Source organism: Enhydra lutris, unplaced genomic scaffold (assembly GCF_002288905.1).
Source record: "Enhydra lutris kenyoni isolate GAN:26980312 unplaced genomic scaffold, ASM228890v2 scaffoldscaffold9, whole genome shotgun sequence".
Lineage (NCBI taxonomy): Eukaryota > Metazoa > Chordata > Mammalia > Carnivora > Mustelidae > Enhydra > Enhydra lutris.
The window spans coordinates 74745539-74760847 of NW_019154093.1; the positions used below are offsets into that span (position 1 = coordinate 74745539).

Consider the following 15309-nt stretch of genomic DNA (forward strand, 5'->3'; position numbering starts at 1 on the left):
GGAATTTGAAAAACAAGGCAGAGGATCATAGGGGAAGAGAGAAAAAATGAAACAAGATGAAACCAGAGAGGGAGACAAACCGTAAGAGACTCTTAATCTCAGGAAACAAACTGAGGGTTGTTAGAGTGGAGGGGCATGAAAGGGATGAGGTGGCTGGGTGATGGACACTGGGGAGGGTATGTGCTATGGTGAGTGCTGTAAATTGTGTAAGACTGATGATTCACAGACCTGTATCCCCAAAACAAATAATACATTATATGTTAATAATAAAAAATAATAATAATAAAAAAACCTAAAAAAACCCTGCTGAGGCTCCAGGTATTCTTCCAAAAGAGCCATATGAGGGATGGCTGATGAACATTTATGGGGATTTCCTGGGAGTGCAGAACCCTGTGCTTGCCCCTGAGAGAGACCGAAAAAGAAAGGAATTCAGACACTGACCTTAAAGAGTTTATACTCAGGCTGAGTCATCTAAAACCACTAAGAGAAAAATTTTAGAGGAGGATAATGGAAAAGAGTTTTCAACTTGTGCATGGCACTTTAAAGTTAATATATATATATAAAGTAGACACACACACACACACACACACACACACAGGAATATTACTTAGTCATAAAAAAGAATGAAATCTTGCTATTTGCAACAACATGGATGGATCTAGAAGGTATCGTGCTAAGTGAAATAATTAAGTCAGAGAAAGACAAACACCATATGATTTCATTTATATGTGGAATTTAAGAAACAAAACAAACAGAAAAAGAGACAGACAAAAAGCCTCTTAAAGACAGAGAACAAATGGATGATTGCCAAAGGGGAGGTGGGTGGGGTTTGGGTAAAACAGATAAAGCACTTATCTTGATGAGGACTGAGAAATATATAGCATTCCTGAATCTTTATATATTGCATACCTGAAACTGATATGATACACTGTTGATTATATTTGAAATAAATAAATAAAAATAAATAAAATTTATTATAGACTTCTGTATATATTGGTGTCCTATACCGCTCTTAACTACTCTGAGTAATAGGTAGTACAGATATTGTTACTCCAGATGTGCAAAAAGGCTTAAGGTGAGCCCATGAGCCCACCTTGGCTCCATTAGGAGCATTACAAATCTATGCTCTGTTGTCTAGTTGTCTCTACCCTAAAGCTAGAGAGAGAGCCAGTTCTGGGTCCCAGGCAATGTAGGAATGAAGCCTGAGCACACACCTATTTTGGCTGGAGCGTACTGGTTAAGAGCCCAGGCTGGAAGCCAGACTGTCTGGGTTTCCATCCTACCTCTGCACCAACCAGCTGTGGGATCTTGGCAAGTAACTTAACATTTCTGTTTCCATTACCTCTCAAATCATAGATTAACCAATTCCAGATAGACTGAAATCAAATCTATGGAATCATCTGTAATGATGATCTCTATATCTCAAAGGTTTTTCCAAGGGGTGAGCTTGGATTTGTAAAGTGCTTAGAAGAGAATTTTTAAAATACATTTCCCAATATCCTTGTTATATTAAAATAGGAAGGCAAAGACATTCAGTCTTTCAAATGATTGTTTATTGTGTGAGTCAGATAACCATGTCAGGTATTGGTTTTACCATCTGAAGCTCAACCATCACTTGGTTTCAAAATTGTAGAAGCACCTAGGATGTTCTACAACATTTATTAGTTCTTTGTTAGTTTAGTTAGTTCCTGCAACTATGTATTTAGTGCTTACTATGTCTCAAATACAGACCAAGCCCATGACATATAGGATATTCTTTAACATTTACAACATATCTTCAAAGACTCCAACTTTGATGGAATCTAAGAGTGAATTAGCCATCACTATCCCTGCTTCTGGGTCCCCTCAAAACAGGGACTGCTCCCTCCACTCCCTAAATCTAGCTTCTTGGCCAGACTAATTGGGTCAGCCTGCCAGTTGGTGCCTCTGGAAATACTGGATACTCCGATCTTTCATCTGTCTGGATTGAAAAGGCAGTTTCAAGCCATGTAGGTGCAATAAGGTATAGGAAGTAGAAACAGAGGATTTGCAATCAAAGAACAAACCTGAAGTCCTGAGTCAACCCTTTACTATTTATGTGACCTTGAGAAAATTCTTTACCATTTAGTCATCCATCCTTTCATTCATTTAACAAGTATAAATGAACAGCTGTGTAATTCTAAGCTCTGTTCTAGGCACTGGGGACAAAGCAAAGAATAAAACAAACAAACAAATGACATCTGCCCACATGGGCCTCACACTCCGGTGGCTTTGTGACTCCATTTTTTTTTTTCATTTTAAATGAGGAAAGACAGTAAAACATTTATAGCATTGTTATGAGATGAACTAGGATAATGTAGGGAATGTGCTTAGTTAGCATAGTGCCCTGGAACATATTTAAAAAATAACAGTGTCAGGAAAAATGTGAAAACCTTCCCGAATTTGATATTTTTCAGACCTCTCTTGATTGACACAACAGTATAGGAGAGGTGCCTGTCAGAATAGTAGTGATTTCTAGAATATCTGGTATGAAGGTTGCTCTTCCTTGGTCTCTTTTCCAAAGACAACTCCCTGTCCAAAAGATGAAAATAGACCTAAGAGCACTTTTTCCCCCAGGGAAGACCTTTTATTATAGCAATATAAAAATATTGATGATAGTGTATAGAATAAATTGGAAGAAATTTCATTTATATCTTTAATCAAGGAAATGGTGTAATTGGCTGTTTAATTGTCTGCCCTTCATTGTTCATCTCAATTCTTCAGATAGATATTCTAGGCAAGACTGAAGGCCAGCATTTCTTCTTTAAGCTTATTCTAAATGTAAATATATTGCTTTGAATCTGATCCTGCACATAATAGTAATAGAGGAATTAAGTGAATAAAGAAGTTGAGATGGAATGAAATTCTCATCAGTTCAGAACAGAAACTATATTTAAAAAAGATAGAAACAATATATATTTGTAAATGTGTGCTCTGCCTTCTCTCCTGTTAGAGTGGATAGACATTATCTCCAGCCTGTAGAAGAGCAGCCCTTAGATCTGGTTCCATCCCGGGTACTGGAACCAGTGCCTTAGTCTCTCTGTCCCTACTACACTATAAACTTAGAGGCAGGGACTTTGTTTTACATTTTTGTATTTTTTTTTTTTTTATGTCATTGGGCCTGGCACACAGTTGGTTTTCATTACGTGTTTGCTGAATTGAATTGAAAAGGAATTGACTTCCTCTCAAATCATAACTAACAGATTATTGACAGGCTAAAATCAAATTTCTCTAATTCCGTCATCTTGTGGTTTTATAAAGACTTCTAAAAACATCAAAATAATGATGACAAAGTCATTTTAAAACACTTTGAATGGAATTCAGCTAAAGTCATTTGAAGACTTAGGTTTAAATCTTTTTAATAAACAAATTGCCATCTCAAAACAACAAATTTATCATAGATTCCAGAGAAGAAAAATTACTACTAAAATCGGAAGTAGGAACTGCCTAACATACTCTTTTATTACCCACCATCTCTTTTTGGCTTATTTATTGAAATAGCTTGGCATAATGTTAGAGAATCTGGTTATAACAAACAAGACAAACATTCTCTTCGATTTGAAGACATGAACTTTGTTGTTTTTAATAGAGTGTCAATGTATAAAGAAATTGTAGAAGCTGCTGAAATTTTTGGTTAATGATTTCAGGAATATGAGTGAACAGGATTAATAAAACAGGAAGAGTAAAAGTTTAGTCTGGGGATGGCTCGGTGACTCATTCAGTTAAGCAACCCTCTTGATTTGGGCTCAGGTCATGATCTCAAGGTCATGTGATGGAGCCCTGTGTCAAGTTTTGCACTGGGCATGGAACCTACTTAAGATTCTCTCTCTCTTCTTCTGCTCTTCCCTCTACCTCTCTTTAAAAAAAAAAATTAGGGGGTGCCTGGGTGGCTCAGTAGGTTAAAGCCTCTGCCTTTGGCTCGGGTCATGATCCCAGGGTCCTGGGATCGAGCCCCATGTCGGGCTCTCTGCTCAGCAGGGAGCCTGCTTCCTCCTCTCTCTCTCTCTCTCTCTGCCTGCCTCTCTGCCTACTTGTGATCTCTGTCTGTCAATTAAATAAATAAAATCTTTGAAAAAAATTAGTCTGGAAAACTTAGGAGCAAGGGTATGGGATAAAGAATTGAGAGATAACAGTATTTATTGAGCACCTACTAGAGCTAGCCACCACCTAGGTCCTGTGGACACAGAGGTGAACCCTGCTGTTGTGAAGCTAACATTTAAGCTAGCGGAGCAGTCATTCAAAGAGGTTCTAATAATGTTGAACCTCAAAAAGAAGGGTCTCTACCCCTTAGCTTCCTGGATGGTCACAGACCCTTTCTACCTACAAGCGCCACAGATTCAGAGAGATTAGGAGGGGAAAAACAGAGTCAGTCCCAAAACTGAGGCTGTTACATAACCTTCCCTGTGGCATGGAGTGCCTACTTGTCCTCACATTTATACAAGCAAGAGAGAGGACTTAAGTAACCATTCCATAGATGGAAAGGTATGTCCCAACGTGACTGTGTCTACTTATACCCAGAACTGGCTGACAGGTCCCCTGCTAAAATTGTAAAATAAATAATCACAGTAATACCAGATAAAAGAAAACAAATACTTCCTGTGTCGCTAGACATCCCCATAACCCATCTATCTCAAAAGGATTAGAGGGAAAATTTAAGAAGATAACGTGTCTTGCATGATGTTGGGTACAAAGTCAGTATTAGACACACACACTTCCTCCCTCAGCCCCTGTGAGAAGTTTTCTGCCGCTGCCTCTGAGAAAGAATACAAATCAGGCTCCTAATTCAGCACAAGCTGTCGGCCCCGCCTCCTGCACATCTGGTTCATACAGCATGTGAATCCCTCTTTAATTAACAACTCAGAATAATGGCATTTCCGACCCTCATCAGAGAATTCAACCAGGAATTGATGGCAATGCAGCTCCTGCCAAACGCTTGCGGGGGACAGCAGATATTTGAGGGAAACTGTGCAATGGATACATTATGTCCATGCACTCTTCTAAGCTTTTTCTTTGAATTAAGAAAACATCAGAACACTTCTCTGGACGACATTATTGTAGTTCTTTATAAAATCCTGAACTAAAATGTGCTGCTCCTTTTTTAACCCACTTTTTAGATAATTTACATTAAAAATATCTGCCTAGCATGAGAGCTAGCCCACAGTAGGTCCTTCTCAAGCATTCGAATATTCAAAGGATGAATCTGTTTGAACAGAGCCCCCTCCAACCCTTCACTATAGCCCAAAGTGAAAATAACATCTGTTAGGATTTCCTCTTTATTCCTTTTCTTTCCAGGGAACAGCTCTCCATCCTTCACATCTTGGCTGGATATCACCTCCTTTCTGCTGCCTGCCCCCCTTCCCAGGCAGGGCTCTCAGTTCTTCCTGCCCTGCTCCACCTCTGTGATAGCCCCCGTCTTAGGCTTCTGCCATTGTTTGCACTGTTTTTTCCTCACTGGACTGTGAACCACTTCAGGACACAACTATGCCTTTTTCATCTCTGTTCCCACAGTGTATGGCACAGGGCCTGGTCCACAGCAGGTTAATAAATGTCGGAATATCAAAAGAATAAATAAAGCGGTTCAGTGTCCCTTATACAAACGCCAACTGAACATTTTTTTCCTTGAATTCAGTGCCAGGAAAACTTGATGTTTTCAATGCATTTTTATTGAGTTCCTACTTTATTCAAAACACTTTGCTGATGTAACGGAGATCTCTGTTGTCCCTACTGTGAAGGAGTCCTACATCAGGTGAGGGGGGTTAGACATATCTACAGGCATATTTAAGGCAATCTGGGTTCAGTGTTCTAATAACAGTATAGGGAAAATGCTTCAGGGGGGCCTGGGGGTGGAAGAGATTAATTCCAAAATGAAGATAAAGGAAGCATGTTGCTTAACGTTGACTTTGAATGGCCAGAATTTTAAACAGATATAGGGAAGGGAAATATAGATGGGAAATATAGATACAGATATAGGGATGGGAAACGCCTTCACCTCTTTGTGACTCTGAGGTCTCTGAAAGCATGAACTGTATTTTCATCTTTGTATCCACAAATGCCTAGTACGGACCTGGCATATGGTAAACTTTAAAAAAAATGCTTGTTGGAACACAGAGCTTATGAGTCTAGGGGTAGATGAAAGACTGGAAAGGATGGTTGAAACCAAACTGGGAAGGACACAGTTCTGTTTGTTGTGACTAGCCATAGAACGTTTTTGAGTTGGGGAGGGATGCGATCAGATCAGAGTATCTGTGAAGGATGAATTAGAGGGGAAGGAGACTGGAGACCAGGATAGCAACTAGAGGATATTTAAAAGGCACAGGTGAGAATCAATGAGGATGTGAATAAAGCAGTGGAAGCAGAAGGGGCAAGGACGGATGAGGATCTCCTGGTTTTTCGGTTTTTGTAAAATTTGTCTATTTTAATGTTTTTTTTTTTGTTGTTGTTGTTCTTATTGTTTTTTTTTTTTTTTGAACAGTAGAATAAATAGCTCTCTCTATGATGGCTGACACGCACATAAAACTACTTGGTAGTATTCAGAAGCATGACAGTCATGGCAGTGTCCCTGATTGGTGTACAGTCTTCAACAATCGTAAGAAGTTACTGCTTTGACAGCAGTTTCACACAAGTAAGACTGCATTTAGGGGGCACCTGGGTGGCTCAGTGGGTTAAGCCGCTGCCTTCGGCTCAGGTCATGATCTCAGGGTCCTGGGATTGAGTCCCGCATCGGGCTCTCTGCTCAGCAGGGAGCCTGCTTCCCTCTCTCTCTCTCTCTCTCTGTCTACTTGTGATCTCTCTCTGTCAAATAAACAAATAAAATCTTTAAAAAAAAAAAAAAGACTGCATTTAGGCATCCATCAATTTCAGGATGGCTGGTGACCTGGCATGCTTTCCCCAAGTAAACTTGCCTCCTGTCATGACACCCAACTCACTCACATTCACCTCGATGGCTGGACCTTTAGTAGTAACACCAAAGCTGCACATAGTGGGAATGAGGGATTCTCCCTGACATGAAATATTGGCGGGGAAATGATGGCTTTGCAGTTCAGGAGTTGTTGTGGGCCTTTTAGAAGCGTAAGTCCATTGGCCTAATGAATCATTTGTAATTAGGTGGTTTTTAAATTGTAATTAGGTGGTTTTTAAAATTTTTTAATTTAAATTTTTAATTAAGTTTTAATTTAATTAAATTTTAATTTAATTAGGTGGTTTTAATTTAATTTCAATTCCAATAAAGCTCAATTAGTAACCATCCTCTTCCACGCTTTCTTCTTTCTCTTTCCTGTTCAAATAACTTGGAACACCTGTGTTTCTCCCTGGGCATGAGCTCTTGGTAGACGTACTTCCCATTTCCCACTATCTCTTTTCATGTTTGTTGATCATATTGGAAAACACTTTACCACAGACTGTCCCTCTCTCCCCAGCAGATACGCAGGTACTGCTCCTTGTGGAATCTTTTCATCATTCTTTTGTTTGGGGTTTCTCTCTTCATGTATCTTGATAATCTTTTTCATTTGTGTTTTCTCAGCATGGTGATGTTGATGGGAGAGCTTAGCTTTTTGATCATCTTTTTTGCCTTTCTTGAATATTCATGAGCTTCTCTGACCTTCTTTCTTTACCTTTTTCTCATGGTAATCCAAATAATATCCCTAACATTTATGGTGTAACTGAATATATTCATTTTGTGGCATGGGGATGGCCCCCAGGTTCAGCTGTTGGACCGTGAAGGAGCTCTCAATTTTCGGGTGTCAAGAGACCCAGGAGCTGACGCCACATAACCTGCAACAGGAAAGGGCAGGATCTTCTGGTTTCAAATTGACATTTCTGTTTATTTTATTTAAAAAAAAAGTCACCGGAGCACTAAGAAGGACTAGAATAAAATAAGCATTCCATCACTGGTATAACTAGGAAAACATGCATAATCCCAAGCCACAATATATAAATAAGACAAAAACTATGTGGGATGTTGGGAATTGATTTAACAGAGCAGAGAAAGCTTAAAACAAATAGGCTTAAGTGTCTGTGGATGGCTATATTAGTCAGAAGCCACCCTATTGACTCTGAAGAACCCAGGAGAGATGAAAATCCCAGAGGTACCAGGTACAAGGAAGGTAGATGTGTGTTATAATTGAATAGGGGAATATGTTGAACGTCTGTAAAAGGATCAGTTAGAGCTCTAGGATCCAACTCTGCCCAGCCAGATGACTACCCCTCTCTCACCCTGGTGGGAGAGAAGAGATTTATTCTTGAGAGCAATTGAACCAGAAGGCCTCTGAGTTCAGAGACATCAAGCTTGGCAGTGGGCTTGGGGCAAGTGGCCAACTGAAAAGATAGGAAATACATGAAAGGTTGCACATTGAATACTGAGGCCCTCAGTCACCTTCCCCTATCCCAGAATACCAGCTGCCACACCCTCATGAGAGGAGAGTGGATTGACTTTCTCTGGAGAATCTCAATGGCCCCTGCCAGAGGGGTTAGGGACACACACACACACACACACACACACACACACACACACACACATATCTCCCCAAGGAAAAACATCCAGTCCATAGCTTGAACTCCAGTAGTCATCAAGCTCGTCCAATCACAGAAGACTTCCAATCAGTCTTCCAATCATTTTAGCCTTAAAAATGAACCAAAGGGGAGTGAGTGAGTGGCTTAGTCTGTTAAGCATCTGACTCTTGATTTCAGCTCAGGTCATGATTTCAGGGTCATGAGATTGAGCCCCACATCGGGCTCTGTGCCCAGAGTGGAGTCTGCTTGAGATTCTTCCTCTTCTCTGCCCCTCCCCCTGCACACTCTCTCTCAAATAAATAAATAAGTCTTTAAAAAAAAAAGAACAGAAGGAAAATGGTCTAGATTTTTAAGAAAGGCCTACAACATAAAAAGCAGAAAGAAAAGAAAAAAAAAACCAGGAGAAGGAAACTAATTTTAAGAAAGCAATAATTAGCATCCTCAGAGAAACAAGGATGCTATAAAAAAGGTACAATAAGAGAATAAGAAAAAGCTCTTGCAAATTAGCAATATAACTAAAATTAAAAATTCAAAAGAAGAATTGGAGGATTAAGTTGGAGAACTCCCACTGAAAGTAGAACACAAAGATATGAATAATAATATGGAAAAGATAAGGAAATTGGAAGATTTTACCTCTGACAGCAAACCAATAGAGGTTGTAGAAATATGGAACCGAGAAAATGGATAAAACAAAGAAATAATTTGATGAGATTTTGGAAAACCAAAGTGCCAAGGAATCTAGATTAAAAGTCTAAAAAGTGTTCCTCCCAAAACAAACCTTTTAAAAGGCTGTACCATGAGTCCCTGGGTGGCTCAGTAGGTTAAGCCTCTGCCTTCAGCTCAGATCATGATCCCAGGTTCATGGGATCGAGTCCTGCATTGGGATCTCTGCTCGGTGGGGAGCCTGCTTCCCACTCCCCCTCTGCCTGCCTCTCTGCCTACTTATGGCCTCTCTCTCTCTCTCTGTGTCAAATAAATAAATAAATTCTTTAAAATAAAATTTTAAAAAAGGCTGCACCAAGACACATCCTCATGGAATTTCAGTACACCAAGGATAAAGAATTAATGGAAAAATGTTCCAGACAAAAAAACAGGTTTCATACAAAAATTTAGTCATTAGCAGCTAGCTACCCTGGAAGCTAAAAGAGAGGGGAGAACTACATTCAGTACTATGAAGAAAAATTATTTTCACTCTAGGAATATACAGTTGAACTGTCATGATGTGTGATGACAGAATAAAGATATTTTAGAATTAGAAAAATCTCAACAAACCTAGCTCTGCTGTAGCATGTCTAAAGAAGCTGCTAGACAATATGCTCTATGAAACAAAGAGGACCCTTGAGGTCCAAGAAAGGAAAGAAGTGAAGGGAATCCCAGGTTACTGGTCAAGGGGGGCGGTCTCAGAATAAGAGGTGTGTAGCTGACCTGGACAGTAAACATAGAACAGGAAGACTTAAGACACCAAGAGACAATATTCTTAGGAGGGTGCAGGGAAGAGAAGTGGAGGGATACGAATGATAGCAAACTGAATTAAAGAAGTTGTTGGAGGAAATGGGGACATTAAGCCAGTCATTGATACATAAAATGCTGAGAAAATGGGAAAGAAAAAAAAAAAAAAAAGAAAGCAGCTATTAACCATGTGAAAAACTAAAGTTGAACAAGGAAATGGGGAAAAAAAAAAAAAAAAGAAGACAACTATTAACCACTTGAGAAAACAAAGTTGAACAAGGAAGAGCCATTATACTAGTACACTACTTGATGCAGCAATAAACACTTTTATGTGGTTCTAATAAGGTAGATATTGAATACTGATTGAAATTGTGATATAACTATACAGATAAAAAGATAAAAGAGGAGAAGTCATATAGAGTGGGTGGAGGAGTTTGAAAGAGCTAAGTAATTATTCATTAATAGAGGACATCAATACATAATAACTGATATTGGAGAATCAAGAAAAAGCAGTACAAACTTACTTAAATTCATAAAGGTAAATATAAGAAGAAAAGGCTAAAAGAACTGACAGGTTACAACTTCATAGGCTACTATATATGGTGGCTGTGCATTTCAGAACTCACAGAGTGTTTAAATGGTATCCCCAAAGCTGAGTTTTGCACAACCTGCACAGCCTTATGGAGCAGTTCGGCCTCCTGGGGGCAGGACCAGCACTGGGGCAGGCTGATGTGAGAAAGGGACTGCTCTATCCAGTTACCAACAGATTAGCCCTATTTGCCTTTTAAATTTTGTGTTTGATTTTAAAAAATCTAAAATAAAAAAGACAGAACTGTACACTACACAGATTAATTTTTAATCTACGTAAATTAAATCTTAATACAAAAGTTTAAATAAATTTAAAATTGTCTTCATAATAAAAAATGAAATGAAATGAAATAAAATTTAAAAGAGGCAAGTACGGATTTGAGACATACATCTTTAAAAGCTTCTGGGATTTGGCAGCCTCTGAAGGATAGGTAGATGAAGAAGAGACGGTAAAGATTGTGGAGAATAATTAGTTAAATACAGAGAGAAAAGAAAGGCACTTAGTATCCTAGACGTCAACGAAAGAGTTACCAGAGGCGGTAATGGCCAACAGCGCCACATGCTGGTGAGGGGGAATCATGAGATCTCTGGCATCAGAAGTCCTGGCCCTGAGTCTAACCCAGCTCAGCCACCCTGCCCAGCGGCTCTTCCCTCGCCTAAAAAAAGGTGATGATGATACTAACCCCACAGTACCCTTTTGCTGCTGCTTTTATGAAATACAGAACACGGGTCTGTCAAGGAAGCACCAACCTAACATCCCCAAGGGGACGCCTCCTGTTTCACCAGCTGTTTGGGCTTCATGGAATTCAAAAGCAGCATTAAAAAATAAATAAATAAGTAAAAAAGATAATTTTAAAAAATTATAAATTTTTATAAATTAAATTTATATTTATATTTTTATTTAAATTTATAAAAAATTAAAAATTATAAATTTAAAAAATTATCGAGCATACCCTATGCCAGGTAATGTTTCCCGCACTTTACTTACATTAACTTTTGTAAAGATGAGGAAAATGAGGCACAAAGATGTTAAACATCTAGTGTGATACTAGAGATGAGCCAAATATTGGAGACAGGCCCCCATGAACACTAGCCTCTAGCATAGCCTCATGATCCTTAGCAAGGAGTTGAGAAGCAGAGGTTCCTCCCCTGCTCAAAAACCTGCAATGACTCCCATTGGCCTCTGGATAGAGTATCCAAGTTTCTTGGTATTCAAGTTTCTTCATAACGTCTTCCTACCTTTCTAATGTCATTACACCGTCTAGTCACAAACCCGATGTGCCTGCTACACTGAACTTCTCACTGTTCTGAACTGCCCTGAATTCTCACGCCTTTGGGCTTTGGCCATTCCTTCATCCCAAAGTACGGAGTAGTAGAATGAGGGCAAATAGATGGGATGTGGAATTCAACGGATCTGTATCTGTTTGGTCTATTTCCAGTGGTGGCAGATGTTGCTAGTTGTCTTCTGGATTTCCACTCTCCCTGTATCTAGAAATAACAAAACCTGATTTTTGGATGGACACATTATTATCTAAAAGACTGTTTGATCACATGACTAATTTTTAGCCAATGATAGGTAGGTGAAAATGTGTGGAGTTTCTGTAGGTTTCCTATATTGGAATAGTTGCTGTTTCTTCCTGCTCCTTAGAGCATAGGTGTGATGTCAGGAGCTCCAGCAGCCATCCTGCACTACAGAGAGGAGAGCTACATAGCAGGGATGATGGAGCAGAGAGCCTAAAAAATCTTGGTCTGTGGTGATAATGCAATGGTCATGCCAGCCCCGAATTACCTGCCCTTGGACTTCTATCTCATTTAAGCTTCTGTTTTTCAGATGTTTGTTATTGGTAGTTAATCCTACCCTTAAGTAATATACTAGCTTACAACACTTACCTTTCTAGGTCTAAACCTCAGCAGTGAAATGGAGAGAATTATACTTATACCACTGGTAATGGTGCAAAATAAATGACAGAACATGAAAAAATGTTATATTTGCTGGCAGGCTGGGGAGAGATATTTTTGGGAAGGGGAGCATTTCAGGATTGAACAAGTCATGCCACAGCTGTTCTTACCAACTTCCCTGAGCCAAGCCCCCTGAGACACCCAGTCACTGGGTGTCTTAATGCTTGAGTAAGGAGTCAGTAGACAAGGTGACCTTTGGGAGCCATCCAAAACTTAAATAAAGCACAAGTCTCTCTACATTCACTCTTGTCCATGTCTATGGACAATCCTGATGGAGCATGGCTCCCTTTCTTTAGAAATCACATGAAGACCATGCCATTTCTCTCTAGTAACATTTAGCCATTACAGATCCGCATACATAGCCTCTCAGTCTCTCTTTCTTTTCCTCTCTCTCTCTCTCTCTCTGTGTGTGTGTGTGTGTGTGTGTGTGTGTGTGTCCCTATCTCTGCCTCTCTCTTTCTCTCTGTGGGACTAAGAGAGGGATATAAGAGACAACAAAGGAATGAAGCAGAGTGAGGCTCTTAGGGATGGTGGGTTCAAGAACTTCTAAACAGGCTGAACCTGAACTGGTTAAATATACCACTCTTGGGGTTTAACCACAGTAGATCACTTGCTTTTTTTTTTTTTTTTAAGGACAGTGGGGAAGGGGCAGAAAGAGAACCCCAGGCAGGCTCCACACCCAGAGTGGAGCCTGATGTGGGGCTTGATCCCATAGCCCTAAGACCATGACCTGAGCTGAAATCAAAAGTCAGATACCTAGGAACCCCCCTTGCTCTTTTTATTTCTTAATTTTTTTTTTTATTTCTTAATTTTTAAAAATTTTTTGATTCTTTAAGATTTTATTTATTTGACAGAGAGAGAGTACAAGCAGGTGGAGGAGTAGGCAGAGGGAGAGGGAGAATCAGGTTCCCGCTGAGCAAGGGGTCCGATGTGGGGCTTGATCCCAGAACCCTGGGATCATAACCTCAGCCGAAGGTAGTTGCTTAACCTACTAAGCCATCCAGGTAACCCCACCCCCAGCACTTGCTCTCTTTAAAGGTTCCAAGCACTTTCAAAATTCAATGTCTCATGTCAATTTCTTCCTTTGACTGGGGCACTTCACTGCCCCCTTTCCCTGGTTTGCTTGACAAACTTCTGCTCTTTCCTTAAAGATTCAGCTTAAATGTCACCATCTCTGAGAAGCATTTTCTGGCCCAGTTAGACAATTAAACCATATGGAGGCAAGATTGGCATCTTGTCATGAAAGCGAGTAACCTTCCTAGATGTGCGTCTGAAGAGAAGGTTGCTCTAAGTTAGTTAGAAGATGAGCCAAGGGAACATCTGTGGAGATGGTCACAACACCCCCATGCTAAAAAGAAGCAATCCGGGGTCCAAATGAGCCGCCAACTGAGTGATCAAGGACTACGTGCCATTGAGCATGGCCAATGGTAAATTTAGCCAAGAGGGAAAAAAATAGAGTAGGTCTAACTTCAGCCCCTTAGCCCATTCTCAGTAGGACCTTCAGAGAACTTTTAACTTTCTTCAGCAGAACTCTTCTTGAGGCATCCTTCAAGATAAACTCATTACAGTGGTCCCCTCTTATCCAAGGGGCATAGACCTCAAGACCCCCAGTGGGCGCCTGGAACAGCAGTGGCACAGAACCCTATGTAACACGACACTTTCTCTTATACATATGTACCTCTGATAGAGTTTAGTTGATGAATTAGGCACAGTAAGAGATTAACAACCATAACTAATAATAGAATAGAACAACTCTCACAATATACTGTAATAGCAGTTACATCAGTGGGGCTCTGTCTCTCGCTCTCAAAATATTTTACTGATCCCTACAATCCTTCTTCTTCTCATGATAAAGCACAATGACAAAAATGCCTGCATGACGAGATGGAGTAGGGGAATGACATAGGTGTAGTGACGTCAGGAAAATCATCTGCTTCCTGATTGCAGCTGACCGCAAAAAAACTGAAACTGTGGAAAGCGGAACCGCAGCTAAGGGGGGCCTCCAGCAAAACCCACGTGCCTCGGGAATGGAAGAATTCACCTGCTGCTTGTGGTTGTTAAGTAGTCGCAGTTAAACACTAGAGGACTGTTGCCAAAACCAGTGACTTTTGCTGTAGCACAGGTGACCTTCTTTTCGTCTATAATTAGATGTTAGAGATAATCATCTAGGAAGGGGTATGCCTAATTCATGATATTAATGCCACTGAAAATGTTTTAATTGTGGTAAAATCTGCATAGCATAAAATGCGCCTCCCTCACCATTTCTAAGTGTTCCCTGCAGTAGTAGTAAGTACATTCACACTGCTGTGCAAACATCACCGCTATCTGTTTCCAGAACTCTTTTTTATCTTGCGAAACTGAAATCTGTACCCATTAAACAATAACTTCCCAGTACCTGCTCCCCCAGGCCCAGGCAGCTACCATTCTTTCTGTCTCTGTGAATTTGATCACCTGGTACCTCAGACAAGTGGGGTCCCACAGTGCTTATCCTTTCGAGATTGGCTTATTTCACTTGGCATTATGCCCTCAAGGTTCATCCATCATGTAGCATGTATCAGACTTCCCTTCCTTTTTACGGCTGAATAAGATGCCCTCATCCATAACAGATCACATTTTGTTTATCCGTTCATCCTTTGATGGACACTTGGGTTGCTTCCATGTTTTAGCTTATTGTGAATAAGGCCATTACCAACACAGTGTACCAGTAACTCTTTTAATTTCTCTGGATATACACCCGGAAGTGGAATTTCTAGATCATATGATGATTCTAACTTCAGTTTTTTGAGG

General features: G+C 40.0%; 1 pseudogene; it reads right to left on the bottom strand.

Annotated features, from left to right (window-relative positions):
• Positions 1–4305: 4305 nt before the first annotated feature.
• LOC111142944 lies at positions 4306–7700 on the bottom strand (annotated as a pseudogene).
• Positions 7701–15309: the final 7609 nt, after the last annotated feature.